This window comes from Aricia agestis, chromosome 8, assembly GCF_905147365.1.
Source record: "Aricia agestis chromosome 8, ilAriAges1.1, whole genome shotgun sequence".
NCBI classification, from domain to species: Eukaryota; Metazoa; Arthropoda; class Insecta; order Lepidoptera; family Lycaenidae; genus Aricia; species Aricia agestis.
In genome coordinates, this window is record NC_056413.1 from 18,673,709 (window position 1) to 18,694,639 (window position 20,931).

The following is a 20,931-nucleotide window of genomic DNA, read 5'->3' on the forward strand; positions in this document are numbered from 1 at the left end:
CAATCAGATACAGTATACACAAAACTTTCAGAAGTTTGTCTACATAGTCTCGAAAGCTGCTGGTAGAGGCTAGCCTATGTAGAACAGAAAGGATAACCTGTGTTGCTAACAGATCTATTTATAGTCATTTTTATTGTAGGTCACAGAATACTAAAATATTATAAATGCGTCAGCATAACGTCTTCACGTTTAAAACTGTGGAATCGATTTTAATCCTATTAGGTGTTAAAGGATAGTTTCGATTAAACGCGATAAAACAATTTCGGGACACCGAAATTTCGGGCATCATCTCTAGTATTTCAGGACTCAGCCGCACAGGCAGGCTCGTTCTCTATGGTGTTAGCTCCTGGCTGACAAGTGACATCACATCGTGCGCTATCGGCATTCGGCACCTATCAGCCGCGCGGCCGCTGTTCAGTCAATTTGTCGCTAATTAGCTGATAACGCGTCCCGTTGCACATACTCGCCCCCGATATAAACACTGACTAGCCGGTGTACCTTGCTGCTGTAACAACAAGGCTCAAAGTACACCGACACCGCCGACGCCGTGATTACCGCGTCTGCATTCCGACCCAATAAACGCAGTGTGGATGCGTTATTGTGCTGCATGTACCTTTCAGCGTATGAAATTGACAGAATAACTATTCATTTTCATCGTACAATTGACCAATCGGCGTGATTCTATTCGAGAGCGTCGACGTGTCAAAGAACGGTCCAATCTTCATAGTCCATTGCTTATTCACTACGTTTTTCGCTTCTATTACCTGTTTCAATCTCAATTCGAGTAATTTATGTATGCGTTTTCAAGTTAATCGTTTTTATGAAATTTGGAATGGGCCCGGAAACGTCTAGTTGTACACAATTATATACAGCTAGAATATTTTGCTGTATAAGTATAACAATGTACACAATACACGCTGGTACATGTTTATTGTTCACCATTAATTATAATCAGTAGCTCAGCTTGTGGTCGTCTTAAGCCGTGTGGTCGGGCGACATTAGCGTAAACCTAGTGTTCCAATCACAGCAATGATTAATCTGCTGATGACGTTCCGTTTACCACCAGGATATTAGGTACTTACTGGTCGCGTCTATCCTGTACTGATTATGGGGTGTGTCATACAATAACACATGGATTTTCCCCGTCCATGTAACATCATAAATTCATATTTTCATAACTGTAACAGGGATTTTTATATGGACTGAATCCAACAGCAATTTTTACGTGAGAGAGCCATGCTTCGGCACGAATGGGCCGGCTCAACCGGAGAAATACCACGTTCTCACAGAAAACCGGCGTGAAACAGCGCTTGCTCTGTGTTTCGCCGAGTGAGTGAGTTTACCGGAGGCCCAAACCTCTACCTTATTCCCTTATTTTATTTAAAAAAAATGATTGTTGAATTTAGACACGTATTTCATATTTGCCTTATTGCACTAAGTTTAACGGTATGTCTTCCTGCACCCTTCGAGAATCTCTATACCTGCAGCTAAGAAAATATACATATGGGCTATTAATTAGCCTATCACTCATTAGCGAAGCACGATCGTGTCCTAAGCTACTTGTTAATCGCTATCTGACTTATGACAGACTCCACGCTAGCAGAGCGTCGATCGAGTTCATGTACTTACGTGAGAATGTGTCTCATCGGTAATTTATGCCACAAATTCCTTGAAGACCAATAATATGCTGTAGAAACAATGCATTTACAGACATTCGGCTCAATGGAAGAAACTATGCATGTTTAAATTTTTATCCATAATCCATTAACAGATATTCGGCTCACCGATATTCGATAAGCACATTATGCAGTATGGCTCGGATAAAGTTGCAATTGCCGACTGGCACGTTATAAATAAAACATGTGCATAATTTATTGGTTAATTATACGATGCTTCTTTAATCATGTTATTTTATGCAAATACTTAACAGATAAACCACTCAAAGTTGTAGAGGAGAAATGTTGTGGATGCACAAAGAAATAGCTTGAGAAATAAGATGAGAGATATGACGCGAATGATGGATGGTGTCGTGGTGACGTGGGCCGGATCGTAAATGTTAAGGTGAACGAGTCTCGGTTTCGCGAGTCGCCGGCGCTTGCAATTTGCCGCCGCAGATTAAATCTACACGTGTCCGATATCACTATAATTAGATATAATAAGCATATTTACTTAATTCTATACAGACTGCATAAAATATATTAAAACTACGAGGAGATTGTTAACGAACATTAGAAACAAACGCTATCCTAAAACGGCGCCTTGAGGTACTCCAGTCACGATTTGACTATTTAACGATTTTTTACGTTGATCATTTATTTCCTTTGTAAGGTACACGTTGCGGTAAGTGTTGTAATAGGTAACTAGTATAAGTTAGCTGTGATCGCGACTATTATCGCGGGCTGCGAGACGCGGAAACCGTTGCGCGCGCGCCGCCGACTGCTAAACTGCTGTTAATCGATTTGCTCACTTCCTTATTAATAAATTTGCATTACATTTTGTTTAACCCAGACAGTTAAAAGTACGGATACTGAAAACGATTCGACAGAGAACAACACAATTTGGGTACATTTTGAGAGCTCGATCTTTGCTCGATATTTTGTTAGAACTTTTAATAGCTTGTGAAAGTTATCTTTGACATGTTACCGGAATCGAAATCTTAATAATATTATTTAACCGTGTGTAAATATTCGAGAGTTCATTAATCTGTATTCTAAAACAAGTCGTCACTTTCGCTCGTTTCTCACGACCACGGACCACAGTCCACAGCGACAGTTAAGTCGGAAGCATTAGCCTGTACCAAACGTACGAGTCAGATAACTTTAGATCATAAACAACGTTGACCCCCGCCCGACCGCTATGTATATAATTATACACATACGTAATACAATTACATAATCTGAGGGAACCCTTGTACGGATTCCGTTGTCTGAACTACTTGTCACATACTACTTAGTCGACTACATTAAACTTAGATATTAAATGGATTGGAGTGACGTCACAAACGTCAAAGCAACTACATTACCTGTCCGTATTTTTTATTTGTTTTTATTAGTAAAAATTCGTCTTTATTCAGTTGGTGTTGTGAATTGTGATCGCAATATTCCGTTGCCGTTGTGTGAGTGTTTGTGAGGCTGTACAATCGCGCATTTCCTTGTAAATCAGTTTTTTCGTCACAGCACGTACGTACGTTTACACACACGGTGAGGGTAGTGTTTTTCAAATCACAAATCATCCATCGTAAATTGCCGTTTTTCGAGACTGGGAGCGACATCTAGCGTCGAGTGCCGGAATCACGACGATCACTCGTTGGCTACAGGACGTCTCATCGATCTGTACAGCGCCACCTATCGAAGTAGTTGTGAACTGCATTCTGATAAGCGCCACCTTTTACAAACTTTTCGCACTATACAGAAGAGATGGATAAATCTAAAATATGCGGCGGTTGCGAGAAGTCTTTGGCGAAGTCTTCGACGGGAGCTGCTTGTAGCGCCTGTAATACCAAGTATCACAAGGGGTGTCTAGCCTTACCAGCTAAGGCGAACGTAGGAGTGGACTGGGTCTGTCCAAAATGCAAAAAGAACGACAGACGCGGCGATCATACGCCGGTCAGAGGCCTTGTTGCTGACCCTGGACTTTCCACTCTGGCTGATGTCGTAGACCGACAATCTAGCTGCTCACCCGAGAATCGCATCAGATCGGCTTCAGAAGGCACGGATGATATTAGTCTCAACAACCTGGCGGTGTTTCGACGTGAGTTTGCTGATCTCGTCATCGAGCTTCGCGGCTGTCGTCAAGAGATGGCGCTTCTGCGAGAAACAATAACCGATTTGAACTCACGGTTGACCAGCGCCGAAAAGAGACTCGACGCGCTGGAGCAGGGCAGCGTTGGCAGTGCGGGCACGGAAAAGATTAGTAAGCTGGAGTGCACCGTGGCCCAGTTAAAACTGGACCTAAACGAGCGAGATCAAGATGCGCTCCTTGCAGACATCGACATCGGACACTTGCCGGAAGAGAAAGGCGAGAATGTGACGCATACAGTCTCGGTGCTGGCAACGCGCCTGGGTGTGGCCCTGGAGGCGCGTGACGTGGTGTTCGCGGAGCGCGTAGGAGTGCCGCCGGCCCTGGGCGGGCGCCCGCGCCGTGTGGTGGTGCGGCTGGCTCGTCGCGAACTCAGGGATGAGCTGCTGAAGGCGGCCCGAACTCGTCGTGGCCTCACCACGGATGGCGGTGCGCGCGTTTTTGTTAACGAGCGCCTCACCCGCCATAACCGCTTGTTGTATCGGCGGGTACGCGAGGCGTGCAGCGAGAAGAAATGGCGCTACTGCTGGACGAGACGTGGGCGCGTCTGTGCTCGACAGGCGGATGGGAGTCCGGTTCATCAGTTTCGTTCTGACTCGGACTTTACTCGTGTCTTTGGTTCAGATGTCTAATTCTGTAATAAATTATTTTTTAGGTTTTACTTTTTATATACTAGATATTAAGTTTTACTTCAGAGTGTGGTTTGTTTTGAGGTCTGGTGGTTTAAAGATGTGCGAGGTTAACATTAATGCTACTTCATATATTTTACATACATATTATTTTATTTATGTAGTTACATGGCATGCTTTGAACACTTATAATCTAATAATATTCTATATACAAGTAATATGGCATGTAAATTTTATTATATTCCTAGTTACTTTATTATTTTACATCTATACTTTTATAAAAATACATAATAATTATAATTTTGTCATGTTTTCTATATTTATACACCCTCTAATTTACTTATTATTTTTTATTTCTCTTATCATAGATGGTAGTAAAGAATAACAAATTGTTCACAGTAGGCCTTTTTAATGCAGGATCATTGGGAACCAAGCACGATGAATTTATTGCCATGATGGACCGTTTATCGGTAGATATTATGGCCATAAACGAAACCTGGCTAAGGCAGGGGGAAGATGGCAGAGCGCCAATAGTCCCTGGGTATCGCCTTCGTCATCGCCCACGACCTACTAACATAAGGGATGGTCGTGGAGGTGGTGTTGGGTTTTTTGTCAGGCAAGGTATCAATGCGCGACTGATTCCCAATCCTGAAACGCCTTCCGTGGAGCAAATGTGGCTTAGCCTCAAAATAAATAAGCATAAAATTGCAGTAGGTACCGCATATAGACCGCCATGGATGGACGCTAACCTGTTTATTGATGCCATAACTAAATAATAAATCTAAACTGCTCTCACAGTTCTTGGACTCTCTACATATTGAACAAGTTGTCACTGAACCTACACATTTTACAGATCATTCAGAATCCCTAATTGACGTTATTTGTACTAATGTATCGGCACGTACTGTTATGGTCAGTCACATACCTGATCTGGGAAACCACGCAGTTGTCACAGCACAGTTCAGCTTCAAGAAGCCTAAGTTTTCGCCTTTTATTAGCTCTTATAGACCATTCAAGGACATTCTGTTGGACGTTTTTTCTCAAGATTTGGAAAGAATTGATTGGGGATACTTGGAAGGTATGAATGATATAGATGAGATAGTTACGGAATTCAACAGACTGCTCACCTTACTTTTTGACCTGCATGCTCCCTTAAAACAAGTCAAAATTAAAAGGCAATCTACACCATGGCTGACTGAGACTGTTAAAAAAATGATGGAGTTAAGAGATAGAAGTTTTTCAAAATGGAAGGCAACTAAAAATACTGTCCACAAAAAAGCTTATAAAGACTTAAAATCTTTAGTTATTTCGGCCATACATTGTGAAAAGCGTGCTTATTTTAATAAAAATATTAACAGTAATATTAACAAACCAAAAGTTTTGTGGAAAAATATTAAAAATAATTTAAACTTAGCTAAAACTAATGATAATTTTTTACCTAACTCGTGCAATGATCCTAATACTCTTAATCAACATTTTCTTAATATTCCTAGACTACCCTTAGAATGCTCTTCTCTACAATCATACTTTGAGTCTCATTCAGCTAGTAATTCCAAATTTTGTTTTGCTCCTGTAACTGAAAATGCAGTTTTAAAAATCATCCAGAGTATCAAGTCGAATGCCACTGGTACAGATAACATTTCATTGCAGATGCTAAACTTAACTCTTCCTAACACCCTGAAAACTATCACCTACATTGTAAATAAATCTTTACAATCCTCTACGTTTCCCTCGTGCTGGAAAACAGCTTTAATTAAACCTATCCCTAAAAGTCCCAATCCATCCTCACCCCAAGATCTTCGCCCAATTAGCATTTTGCCTTGTCTATCTAAAATAGTAGAAAAGGCAGTATACAACCAAGTCATTAACTACCTTGAGACTAACCAAATTTTACCGAAGTATCAGTCTGGTTTTCGACGTAAGCACAGCACTGTGACAGCTTTGTTGGACGTTCTGGACAATGTCATCACGGCTCAAGACCAAGGCATGGGCACCATCTTAGTATTGCTTGACTACTCCAGGGCGTTTGAAACAATTAGTATTCCTCTCCTCCTATCTAAGCTGTCTTACTATGGTTTTGAGCCCTCAGTCATCGATTGGTTCCGCAGCTACCTGACTAATAGATTACAAAAGGTAGAAATAACTGACAGCAATGGTAGCAAGGTGTACTCAGAATCTTGTGATGTTCCAAGAGGAGTCCCACAGGGATCGATCCTAGGCCCGTTGCTTTTTATACTTTTTAGTGCCGACTTATCCAAAAACATAGCTCATTGTAGGTATCACATGTATGCAGATGACACCCAAATCTACATCAGTTTTTTTCCAAAGGACATGCCTGAAGCTTTAAAAAAACTAAATGACGACCTTCAACATGTCGCAGAATGGTCGAACTCAAGTGGGTTAGTCTTAAATCCAAAGAAATCAAAGTTTATAGTTCTGGGCTCCAAAAAACAGGTGGCAGACATCTTGGGTAAGCATCCAACTATTATGGTGTCTGGACAGCAGATTGAGCAGGTTAGTACAGCACGCAATCTAGGAGTGGTATTTGACTCGCACCTTAAATTTGAGCAACACATGTTAGAGGTTACTAGGGGCTGTTTTTACCGCCTCAAAATGCTGTACAAGTACCGGCCTTACCTGTCTGAGGAGCTCAGAATTAAGCTATGCGAAACATTAGTACTGTCGAAGCTGAACTATGCAGACACTGTCATAGGTAATAATCTGTTAGCCAGGACAGAGAAACTTGTACAAAGAGTCCAGAATGCATGTGTGCGTTTCTGCTTTACTGTTCCTCCTCGTGCCCATGTTACACCATATATTAATAATGCTAACCTCCTTAAAATGAAAGCGCGTAGAAAACTGCATTTTGCCGTACTTCTTTTTGACATTATAAGCACCCAAACTCCTTCCTACTTGTATGAGAAATTATCCTGGGCAAGTGAGGTTAACACTCGTACAAGAGCCTCTCGGTACCGCATTTTGACACCACAGCATAGAACGGCCACATTTCGAGGATCTTTTAAGTATGCGGCCTCTCGCTGTTGGAACAACCTCCCACCTCCTCTCCGGGCGCTGAAAACCAAAAAAACCTTTAGTTTACATTACAGACGTCACTTACTTTCTATTCAACGGGCAATGGTAAATACCTGAGGTGTATGCACCACTTGCATGTAGTGAAGGTTGTCGAACTGCGTGAGGCACATAACGATATCCAGTAATGGTCAGTCGCTTTTCTCGGTGTCTTGTTTATTATGTCAATTGTCACTACTACACTCGTAACTGCTCAAGACCTTATAATATTATTTATACTTCCACACCTAAGTATTACATGTATTATGTTTATACTTATACAATAACTTATTATTTTCTAATATTGCCACGTCATTAACCACGTTTTACGCAGTATAACCCATTCCAGTATATAATAAAGTACTCTGTGGTATAACCTCATTGTTTTACGCAGATGTCAAACCGCCATGATTAATTTATTTATTTTAATATTCTTTTTCTTTCGTCCTGTCAAATCTGATTTTTTTTTATTTTTTATTTTTTATATCATCTTAAAAGCCAACAGCACATAAAAAGTAAGTCGATATTAATATCTTAAGATTATTTAGTTGTATTTTATTTAATGTATATATAGTCTGTCAAGTAAGTGAGGAGGTTGAGGGGTGGCGGCATCGTGGTGTCATCCCTTTCTAATCAATCTAAGAAAAAAGGGATGACACTACGATGTTGCCACTTTTTAACTTTTAATTTTTAATTTTTTAATTTTTAATTTAATTTTTAATTTCTTCACTTTCTTGACTTTAGTTCCATGTCAATTTCTGTACGTTTTACTGTTTAGTTTATTAGTATTGTGAAGCCACTCATTGGCCCCCGCAGAATATCAGTGCAGCGGGCTCGCTTGCTGCGTTTGCTGAGCTGGGGCCAATTTTTGGCATCACACAGCATTGTAATAATATTTATAGATCTTATATATACTGTTTGTGACTAGATCATAATAACTGTACTGTACCACTGAATACTGTTTAATTATTATGATGTTTCGTGTGATGCTGGAAATAAAAGTATTCTTATTCTTATTCTTATTCTTATTCTTAAATGATAATAGATATTCAGATAGATAAAAACAATATTAAGGGCCTATTTCACCACTTCCTGATAAAGCGCCAGATAGGCTATCCACAACTTTTTTGACAGATTCTCCATACTCTTTCTGTCAAGTTAAGTGGTGGATAGCCTATCCGGCACTTATCAGGAAGTGGTGAAACAGGCCCTAAGTATCTCTTATTCAGATAACAGAACGGTTTAAAAACGATATAACTATTGACTTCAAACATTTAAGCAATACGCTAACGCACCAGTTGTGTAAATATTATTTTTGGTGAAATTTGAGGTCAATAGGTGTTCGATACGAGAGCGTTTACGTAATAGACGTAAGCTAATATTTTGTGTTGAACAAACCAATGTACAAAATCATTCATATAATATTGTCTCCAACCGCAAAACCATACGCAGAATCGGTACAGACAAATGTGGGACAGTTGAACTGCGATATACTGAACAATTTGAGGAAAAACATCGGTCGTGAGTGGGCGCAGCTATCGGGAGATGAGCAACCGCTATCCGCTGGCTTGATGTCACAACCGATGCCCGGTGCTGGTGCTGAATATGCACGTGCACGCCGCACGGAGCTGCGCGCTCGGGCATGACGCGCACAATGCCCAACGTGTTTCTATGCGGAAACGGCCCGGAATTCGAACGAAAAGGTCCACGTACGTGAAATACCGACGCATAATTTTGGAAGTTACGGCTTAATGGCTAATAAAATTGTACTAGCGAGTAACTATAATGAGGCTAGTATAATGTCAACGAGTTATGACAATTTTGCAATTTAAATGTATTCTAAAATGCTAGGTTGCAATAAAAACGCAGAAAATATTATAGCATAATAATAATAATACTCCCCACACCGGTTTCGGTGACGGTGGCCGGTTTCATTGAAACCAGACCAGGTACGCAGGAGTAATTTTATAGTGCCCAAGTGTGTGCGCAGTACACAAGAGCACTCTCTATTCCTTTACTCTCATAACCCAGTGGGACGGAAGACCGACACGACTGGCGAGAGATCAGGCGCAGGACCGACTTTTTACATGCCCATCCGACGCATGGATCATCTTACTTGTCAGACAATCAGGTGATCAGCCTGCATTGTCCTAACCAAACTTGGAAATAACATGTTTCCAACGCGGGATTCGAACCCACGACCTCCGGAGTCGAGAGCGACGCTCTAACCACTGGACCACGGAGCGTTTTTTTTTTTTTTATAGCATAATACATATTGTGTCGAATAAGAAAATTAATTTATTGGATCGAGCTTGTATTAGTTTATATTATTGCTTTATTATGATGCAATAAGTTCAGAATGCGTAGGAACATAAAAATCCGGTAAACGCGAAGGTCGTTTTGGTACTGCGTTCTTTTAGTCCTTAGCGGTATATATGCGAATTGATCTCAATACATTTCTGAGTGGGAGGTAGATGGTAAAGTTACAGTCGCCTTTATAAATTCTCTAGAATATAAACAAAATACTTCTGTGATACCTTCAAGCAACTTGGCCAAGAATTAAGTACTCATTGAGCTCTGAAATTTTTGATAAATCATTTCATTATAGTCTGTCAAGTGGCTTTTTCGACGCTTCAGACAAAGACACGAGCCTTGCGAAGTTTAATAATTACTAATTACTATAATGTAAATATTTTATTCATAGGGGGATAATGTTTTAACATGTAACATAATATTATTGTATGGATTGTTATCATAGGAGGTCGTTCGGTGACCGACATAGCAGCTGTGCGAGATGACACATCACTTCCAACATCATCATCATCGTGTTAATCGATACCCCTCGTTCGCTTAACCTTTGACGTCCGAGCTTGGCTTATTTTATCTACAACTTTATTTACTAAGTAACGGCCAGTAAAATAGTCTTATAGCCGCAGTGAACGACTAAAGCCTCGTTTAATTAGTGATTATGATCATACAGATTATTCGGTACTGAATTACATAAGCTAAACCAAGGCTCGCGACTCGAATTAACAGGCTATAAATCGCGTTCATTGAGACGAAAAGCAAAAAGATAAAGAAACAAATAGAGCGACCAAACAACCCGCGCAATTAATTTGCTGGTATTCTTTTGTCTAACTTTTACAAATTGAATTGCCGCCGAGCAGGTAACGAATAAACTATTTTCTCATTGATTTTATAAAGTCAACTCGAGACTTTATTATTTTACGGGTGTATTAGATTTTTGCGATTAGGAGTACCAGATTTCGGAACAATAGTTTAATGCGAAACGTCTCGACGAGACCTCGTCAACTTTCTGCCGTCGTTGCTACCGACGAGACAGTCGAGACGAATTAAACGAGATAAGGAGAAATTAGATTTCGTACCGATGAAATATATCTTCAATTGCAAAAAGGTTCGCAACGGATACGAACTTAATCTGTAAGCATTTCGATAGAAAGTTTCGGGTGTATCTAGCAGATAGCAGAGCGTCTGTACTAGTCTGCGGATTGCAGTAGGTCGTCGAGCTATGTAGCGCGTGAAGTTTTGTGATTAAAGATTTGGAGCGTCTTCGAGATTTTTGTCGACTCGTTAGTCGTTACGCAAGCGTTTAGGGTCAGCCGCAGACTTTAGTTAAAGTTCCCCTCCGTTAATACTGTCGTTTTCGAGAGCTAGGGTAGGATTCGAGTCTAGAATCCTGCAATCGATACTGTCCTGTGGTTTACTATGCGCCTGTGGTGAGTGGTGAGTCACGCAGGGGTGCAACACACCCTATAGCTTGAAGCTTCCACTTTTAGCGTTTCTAGTATAATTTTTTTGTTTAACACATAGAGACTTTAAATTCTCAGAATCAGAACATACTAGATGTTGATCCAAAACAAGTAACGTTTTAGAAATCCCACGTTAATCTCTAGCAATGTTATCATGGGCCAAACAATTAATTTTTAACAAGCAGTTAAACGAAGGTCGTTAATTAATATTCGCTAAGTGTTGCTCAACCGAGCGTCCGAAACACATAAAACAATAGAATTTGCCGCGCGAGTAGAGCCGACCGGCGAGACCCTTTTGTTGTATTAATCGGTGCTCGGTAATACATTTTATAAAATGTTAAACGCCTATTTTTACGCTACTGTTAAGAGAACTGAGCGAACTGTACAAATTTAATAAATTCAAATGTCTAAAGTGACTCTACTTCTTGCTCCATATTATGGTTGTCACCGTCCGCGTCGTCTCCATAATAGATTTAACGTGTTCCCTGAAATCCTTAATTTGGCGCATGTCCAGCTGCAGATTGGCTCGGATATAATTAAACCGGCGTCACCTTGTCACTCGGGTGAGCCGGGCGACCGGACGGGGTGCCGGGTGAAGCTGAACGAGGATGATCCGTCTTCTAAAATTAACGGACAACAGCTTCTAGCATTCTATTATCAGTAGAACTACGTAACACGATTAGACGACTTCGCAAACCGATTTAGTCTAACATTTATCAGCGATGTTCATGGTTACGGTGATGCCTCATGCTGCAATGTTGCACATCCGATTTGAAACTTCTGCAACGTTAGCGATGCTAGCCGGCGAGATAAGTCACGGTCTGCGATACGTACTAATTACTGAAACTATTTTTGTAACGCGACCGACGACTCAAAAATGTTGTCATTGATCGATGACTTCGCGATAAGTATTAAATTCGCACCAGATGTTCGCAAAATGAGCCGATGGGAAATGATTAATGTAGAGATTGGAGCGATAGTATGATGGAGACAAACGAGCACCCGCCGGTGTATAGTGCTGACTGCTGACTGCTGATGAGGCAGATAGCCGTCGCGAGCGCCGCGCTGTGCAGTGTGCACACCGCGGTGTTCGCGCGCCGCAAATCAGAGCGGAACCGCGCCCGCCCTCCTCCTCCCCCGCTACAAACTGCCTCACTCTTTTATTAGACTGCAAACATTTTTGATAAAACTGCAGTGAGCTCGGAGTTCGGACCCTCGGACTTTCGCGTGACTCATTATGGGTATCGAATTATGATTAAACGCTTTTTGGAAATTATTGATTTTTATCTCTTTAACTGCTACGTGTTTTTCGCATAACTGATAAACGGATTATCGTATTGTCCAAATATGTCATATGTCATAAGAATATACGATGCTCCTGAATGTGACAACTGACAGCAGTTGCACCAGTTACGTTCGGTGGTACAATTCTGCCCGTTGCCTGTGTCAGCTGCGACTTGCGATTGCGAGCGGTATGGTGGTGCGGGCGGTAAGCGACCGCTATTTATGATACACATTAATGTCGCTATAATTAAACACTGCCTCCCCGCGCACTTTCATTTACTTAACATTTCAAATTAAATCTAAACACAGAAACGTTGCGGTGTAACAATATACGTAGAGTGGTTTCAGTTCCAGCATTTATTAGACCTCGCGAGGGAAGGACTTATCTTATGATAGTTTTTGCACGAGGAAATCCAAACTTAAATAAAAAGCAGATTTGATACTGAACTAATGGTACATCATCAAAATATTTTTATTGCGAAACGGCGGAATGCAACAAGTAACAACAAAGATCAAATGCGACCTTGCGTTACCGAAAAAGTGCATCCGCCTCTGCGATGTGAGTTCTGAGGAGAACTAGTCTGTCCGGCTCTGAATCAGCCGATCTGTCTGCATTTTCATTTCGTGCGTCACGAAACGGTGCCAGCTTGGTGCAAGCGATAAACATAACAAATTTCTTGTTTCTCAATGTAAACAATACCTACTTGACGTGCACGAGAGAAAGAATGAGGTGTTTTACGATTCCTCATTACTTGGAATCTTCGCTCAAAACCGAGATCTTGATCCTACCCTACTTTTCCGAAAATTAAGTTATATCTAGTAGTGCTCTACAAGTATATCATTAAGAGGATTCCACACCGCCATTTTTTCCATACAAACGTTGTCCCCTGTTTCCTCCCTGGATAATGCTAGTAGAGTTATAATTTTTTTCCTGAATATCTACGGCCACTAATACAATGTCCCTATGTTTTCTTTTTTTTCATAATTTAATTATTAAATAAGATATAAACGTTCAAAAACCCAAAAAAATGGCCAGATTTTCCACTGTGTTCAAACGTCCAGAAAACAGATTTGGATAGATTATACAAAAAAAGCAAAACATAGGAACACAGCTCAAGCCTTTTTTTAATCTTTAATGAAAAAAGTACTTAAATCGGTTAAGTTTTGGAGAAGGAATCAGGGGACAACGAATCGTTGATTTTCTGGATTTTCTGCAGTTGTCTCTATCGCGTTCTGCGGTATAGGCTTGAGGTAAGGGAGACAGCTATAGATATTACACGTACTTTTTTTTCATTTCTCTAGCTGCTGTGGTATCCTCTTAACATGTACGGCAGGCCCGTCAGCGGCGGCCGGCTGCGCGGTTTAAGTTATTTACTTTCATTTTCGTCCGGATACTGCAGTCGAACGAAGACACGATCGCGTTCGGCACTCGAGATAATGCCTGCGGCTGACGTTAATTCACTTAAACGATAAAAAAGATTGTAATCGTTTCTCCGGCGGTCGTAATCGTTTTACTCGGCCCGTAAATTCCCAAGTTTCTGCCATCTGTGGCCGATAAAAGTTGGATTCTGCCCAAACATTTTTCTTTTACGGAGCTTTTTTGGTAAAGGCCGATAGAATCAGACGAAAACTACAACGTGGTGGAATAACATGAGCATAAATTGCGCGGCTTATGTGTCTAACAGGTAATATGCGATAAAGCCGGCTGGGGGATCTCTATAAACCATTACCTGGCCCATTTTGCATCGAATGGGCCAGATTGCCGACCTTGTGGGTTAATTACATTTTGCCGGGGTGCGGCACGAAGGTTATTAAAATAGTCACGTGTAAGTAATTTAACTGCTAATTTATAACAGTTAATAAGCCGCTAAAATTTTGGTTAGATAAGAGTTTAGGAAATAACGCGATTAATACAAGAAAATGCTTTTATTAATCGTGTCATACAAACGCATAGCAATGTTCCCAGAAAGGTTCTACTGGTGGACACAAGGAAGACACAGGAAAAAATACATTAAAAAATCTGATTTGTGAATCATTTTTAATTTCTGTGAAGTGTTTGTAAGTTTCCGTTGTAATGACACTGTCGATTGTAGGTGCGTAAGTGATAACAGTTGTATTGACAGAGGCGGTGGTGACGGTGAGCGACTGTACGGTGTACAGTTAGCAGTTAGCACTCCGCCGGTGTTAGTGGGTCATGACGGATCACAGACCTTATCACGCCGATCTCATTCCACGACCTAAACAAAGTTCAACTACGAATTGTACGCTATACAACAATGCGCAATTTGTACCCCACGTTAGTTTTTTGACAGAAATGTACGAATTGTATAGCTCTACGAATAATAAGAGTTTTTATTATTCGTAGGTATAGATACTTTAAATAGTTGAAAGCATGCTTAGTATGGCCATAGAAGAAATGCCAATATAAATACGGACAGATTTTAGGGACAAACAGACATATTTGGCAATTCTGTTTATGGTGATCATGACAGTAACTAAAACATATCTCGTCTAGAAAATCAGACGCAGAAAAAACTGCCACAAAGTTGTAGGTAGAGTTTACTTTCGACGATGGAAAGTGATATGGTAACACCACGAGTCACGACCATATCGGCAGCTAGTGGCGACACTCCCGGAATACCATATTGATATCAGATACGAGCTGGTACGTCCACGTTAGTAATGAGTACTACGTGCCTCGTGAACGTACATCTAGATATGCTGATAAAATATTATGCTAGAAGATATAGAATTGTACATACTTTCATAATATACATATTATAATGTCTTATTAAGATTTCAGTTTTGATTAAGGAACTGTAAAGATTATTATTATTATTATTTTATTAAATAAGGGGGCAAACGAGCAAACGGGTCACCTGATGGTAAGCAACTACCGTCGCCCATGGACACTCGCAACATCAGAAGAGCTGCAGGTGCGTTGCCGGCCTTTATTTAGCTTTTTTAGACATGACAAGTTTTCTATTTAGCCTTTTTAGACATGACAAGATGATCTATTTGTAAAGAAGGTCATCGCCTAAAATATTTCTCTCCTAATGGAAAACACCATGCGACCGCTTAACCTTCCTATTAGCTAAAGTGAGATTAAACTTAGGTCTTTCGAGGCATTTTTTAAACGAATTTAATTAAAATCCCTCTTTTTTAAATTAAAATGTTGATTTTCTATAACTCGCACTGATGCAACTTCAGAAAATGTTAGGAAAGTACTTCATGAGCAGAACTATCATGAGCATTGAGTAACGTTTCTCAATGGTCAGGCATTTCTAATTAGTGTTATCGGCGCTTATCAGCGCTCGTGGTAGGAACGCGACGGCTCGCGTCGATCGCAGCTCGTCAAACCGATAAACTTTTGTTTTACCAACATCTTGGTAGAAATGCTTTCAGTTGATACTTGATACATTATTGGATATGAAAGTTTTTCAACTAGGCGTTCCCCGCAACTTCGTTGTTATTTGTCAGTCGCGAGGAAACCGCACATCTTTTCGCAACAAGAACTATGTTCCTTGAAACTCTATCTATATTCCAAATTTTATCTTAATCAATTTTAAGCGTCATGACTCATGAGTCATGAGGTAACAGACAGATAGCCACACTTTCCTAATTATAATATAAACATAGAATCATAGATTAACTCATGTTGCGTAAACATGTTTGATTGGTATTTACGTAACGAAATTAATAACAAGCAGAAATGATTATGTTAATAATTGAATTGTATGTCTGTCCCCGGGGGTGTGTACGGACCGCCGCTCCTAATTACCTCGACAATACATCACCACTGATGCTGGTACACCACATCTATCATTTTAATTGCTGTAATGCATTTAGATAAACTGAAAAACATCCCTAATATGATTTAAGTTGACGAATCGTATGTTAACGCACTCACTAATGCATACGTTACAAAAATACAAACTGTTGTATCGCTGTCTATCAAGCGTTTCTTCTACTGTAACATACAAGGACAAAATATTATGTAGCTTGTGTTTGTGGAAATAAATAAGTATTATAATTTATAAGTAGGTAAGGGCAATACGAGATACTCTGAATTGAGTCATTTTAGGGACATAACAGTAGGCTATAGGAGTAAGCGAGCCTATCGCAAGATTTCAACACGCTTAAAGCTGAGTAACGACTTAGCCTGTTTTGTACCGATAGAGAAATTTTGGTAAACTAGATGTCCCGCGCGGCTTCGCCCGCGTAAATTAGGAATTTTACAGAAACCGTACATTTTCCCATAAAAAATATTTCCCCCGTTTTTCCCACATTTTCCTAAGTTTCTTCGGTCGTATTAGTCTTAGCATGATAATATAATATAGCCTATAGTCTTACTCGATAAATGATCTATCTAACACTGAGATAAGTTTTTAAATCGGACCTGTAGTTCCTGAAATTGACGCGTTCAAGCAAACATACTCTTCAGGTTTATAATATTAGGTAGGTATAGATTTTTTTTAATTATCGCTTGACAAACTCGAGTCTCGATCTAAAAGACTATGAAATGGTATAATATGGTAGTGATGATGATGATGATGAATGTAATTTGCATAGTAGCATATGCTTTCTGTTCTTAAAACAATGCCGAAACTCCCAAACTTGTATCTATAAAAAATCAGGAGTTCTCTCAGCACCTTCCGAACCACGGTATACCAGGTATATCTCGGTGCAAAATCTTACTTGTTGGTAGCATATGCTTCGAATACTTCTCACGAAACCGAAGTCACCACATGTATCCCTATAAGTTTTGAGGAGTTCCCTCGATTACCATTTTTGTGAATATAATACCAAATTAAGATGATACCCTATATACCAAAAGAAAAATTTTGAAAATCGGTTAACAAACGGCGGAGTAATCGTTGAATATAAGAAAACGAACATAACACCTCCCCCATTTTGAAAGTCGGTTAAAATTGTAGCCTATATGTTATTCTGATGTATAAGCTATATTATTGTAAAGTTTCATTAAAATCCGTTCAGTAGTTTTTGCGTGAAAGAGTAACAAACATCCATACATCCACACATCCATACATCCATACAAACTTTCGCCTTTATGATATTAGTAGGATGTCAAGTGATAAGCTAGGAACTAGCCCAGCCTTAAAGACAGACCAGACTTGAGCAATCTATACTAATATTATAAATGCGAAAGTATCTCTGTCTGTCTGTCTCGCTTTCACGCCAAAACTACCGAACCGATTGTAATGAAATTTTGTATACAGATAGTCTAAAGCCTGAGAAAGGACATAGGCTATACTATTATACTGGAAAAAAGGGTTGTAAGGGTGTGAAAATGCCTAAATTTGTTCAAATTAAGTTAGTTCCAAAAATTCATAATAGATGGCGCCGTGCGTCTCCTGCATCGCGCTGATGCTTGCTCAAAAGTCTTTCTATAAGAGGTGGTATTATCTTACGTTCAACTTTCGATCTTTTCGATTGTTATTTCTTTTATACGTTTTTAAATAACTCAGTACTTTATCTATGCAGTGACGTAACCTTAAATCTATCAATGATAAAATATAGGTAGTTTATAGGTAAAGTTGTGTAATTGGGGGCTAAATAAGCTTCAAAATTTGGCATAAAATATAAAGTTTAATTAAAAAAAATGAAATATTATGTGCACACTGCACAGCTGTTTTGATTTAAGGGGTACCCGGGTTTTTTTTATAAAAGCTTTTAACACCAATTTTGTTGACATCGCGCCTACATCGCGCGCTATAAACTGAAGTCCACGCGGACGAAGTCGCGGGCAACAGCTAGTAGACTATAATTATGCATACACTACTTTCAAAACCCACCGCAATTTGCATAAGTTTATTATCAGTGGACTATGATATAGTAGTTAATATTACCTACACTGTTAGGTTCATATTACGTTAATCTTGATTCTAGAATATGGCTTGAACAACTGCAATTGTCGTACATTCAGGTAAAAAGAATTGTTTCGGGTTTAGATTATGCGTCACTGGCTGCTGCTACTTTTAAAGAAAATACTACTTTAAAATCCATTTCATAATTTTCCTAATTGGTTTTTGGTACGTATAATGTTCTTGGTAGTATTTATCACTTTAATCACACTAACATTTAGCTCTCGTATAGCTCTAGCAAAGTCCGAGACGGCCATATTAGGAGCGGCCTGTGTTTGGTCATTGGTGCGGCCGCGCATACCACGGCGCGTACTGGAGACTGGAGAGACCGGGGTTCGTGTCGCAAACCGACCGGTACAACAGTTACAAATACGTAACCCATTACTATTATACGGAACCTAACATCTAGTTAAGTTAGTTAAGTATAGTTTTAACATTAACGTCGCTGATTTCTGGTGTTGCTTCAAGAATACAATTTAATTAGACTCCGTTTCGCATTTTAATACTAGGCGACTGCGAGTTTTAGGCGAAGAGCATTATGGTGTACATTCAGCCTTGACGACACGTCAATCAATCCATTGGAATTTAAGTCTGTCATTATCGTTGCGATATTTTTTCATACCAAGGCCCGAGGTCCACGTCATAAAAAAGGTTGAAAAACACTGGATTACACTATCACACAATGAAACGTCAAAGTACATTCTGGCTGGACGTATCGCCAATAGGCACCATTACGAATTTTCACTTTGTAGTTCGATTAAAAACAATATGTAGAGACTGTATTAGGTACTGGTCACGTCCAAGCTGGTATCGGCCATCGCTATTTATAAACGCGTCGCTCGCCGAATACCATCGCGGGGACCTCATTGTACTTCAATGCACCGACGGACTGATAAGGTGACAGGTCTTTGTAGTCCGTCTGAGCGGCCGGAGATAACGACGGCCCTAAAACAGCTCTAAATCTTACTAAATCAGACCCGTGACAATAATTTTATTGGATAAAATCGGGCGAATTGTCATGGCCGAGGAAAACGTATTCTGTTCTATGTGCAGACGTAGAAGTTGTTGATAACCTTGATACGATTTTTGAAGAATTGTTTTTTGCCTTAAAAAAAACTGAATATTTTTATATCTTTCGATTAAAGACAAAATGGTTGATAAATGATGAGTTTTTTAACGTGTATATCAGCAAGTCATCACCGTGGCGAAAGTCTTCGAATCATTGGTTCATACTCGAATGCATGATCACTTTATAAGCAGCATCAATCAGTTTCAGCACGGATTCATGCCCAAAAGATCTACTCAAACAAATCTTCTCTCCTACGTTACTGACTTGATTGATGCTGTTGATAAGGGTTACGAAGTTGATGCTGTTTACACTGATTTTTCGAAGGCTTTCGATAAGGTTGATCACTGCATACTAATAAACAAACTGCGTGGGTACGGTATATGTGGCTCACTTCTCAAATGGTGTCAATCGTATCTGCACCTTCGTAAGTCAACAGTAGTGCTTGACGGTTGTGAATCTAGTGCTTTCTATGCTACCTCAGGTGTACCTCAAGGTTCAATTCTTGGTCCATTGTTCTTTGTCATTTTCATTAACGACTTAAGTGATGTCATCGTAAACTCCAAAGTGTATATGTTTGCTGATGACTTAAAAATCACTCGTGTGGTAAATGGTCTGATTGACCAAATTCTGCTACAGCGTGACTTGGAGAATCTAGTTGTGTGGTGTCAAAAGAATAAAATGGATCTTAATACATCAAAATGTTTTCATATGAGATTCTCACGTAAACGTAATAAGTTTGAGACCAATTATAGTATTCATGGGGATAATGTCAATTCTATATCTGAAGTCTCTGACTTGGGCGTGATCATGGATAGCGAACTTAGTTTCATACCTCATGTTGACAACATAATAAGTTCTGCAAGCAAATCATTGGGTTTCATTCTTCGAAATGGTAAAGATTTTAAAAGACCACAAACTCTTATTCTCTTTTTCAACAGCTTAGTCAGAAGTAAACTAGAATATTGTAGTTCAGTATGGTCCCCTATCTACAAAAGCCACATACAGAGGATTGAGAAGCTGCAGAAGCGCTTACTAAGGAGTAAGTGTTTTAGAAACATCTTCGACCCTAACGAAACATACCAGGGTAAATTGCAGGTCTTTAACATGCAAAGTCTTAAATCTAGACGTGCTATATTGGATGTATCCTAAATATATAAAATTCTGCATAGATCAATAGACTCTGCAGACTTACTGTCTAAAATATCTTTTAAGATACCCCATCGTATGCCTCGCTACCCAGTTCCCTTGTTTGCAAATTACACATGTCGCACAAACCTTCGAAAAAATTCTCTATTTTCCAGAACTCTCAAATTATTGAACAGTGTGTCTGATCGACTTATTCTGTGATAGTCTCAACAAAGTTAAAAATATTGTTAGAGAAAATATTAACCACGTTTCGAGGTAATTTTAAAACATTTTTTTTTAAT

At 39.7% G+C, this 20,931-nt stretch overlaps 1 protein-coding gene and 1 long non-coding RNA gene across 2 annotated transcripts in view; both read right to left on the reverse strand.

The window, feature by feature from the left end:
• LOC121729291 (serine/arginine repetitive matrix protein 1) overlaps nt 1-20,931 on the reverse strand; it is a 55,249-nt gene that overhangs the window by 19,336 nt on the left and 14,982 nt on the right. The window lies entirely within an intron of this gene.
• On the reverse strand, nt 6,268-7,743 carry LOC121729292. Its single transcript, XR_006035945.1, has 2 exons — nt 7,574-7,743; nt 6,268-7,499 (listed from the first exon to the last, which is right to left on the reverse strand). It is a non-coding gene; the product is annotated as an uncharacterized LOC121729292 (long non-coding RNA).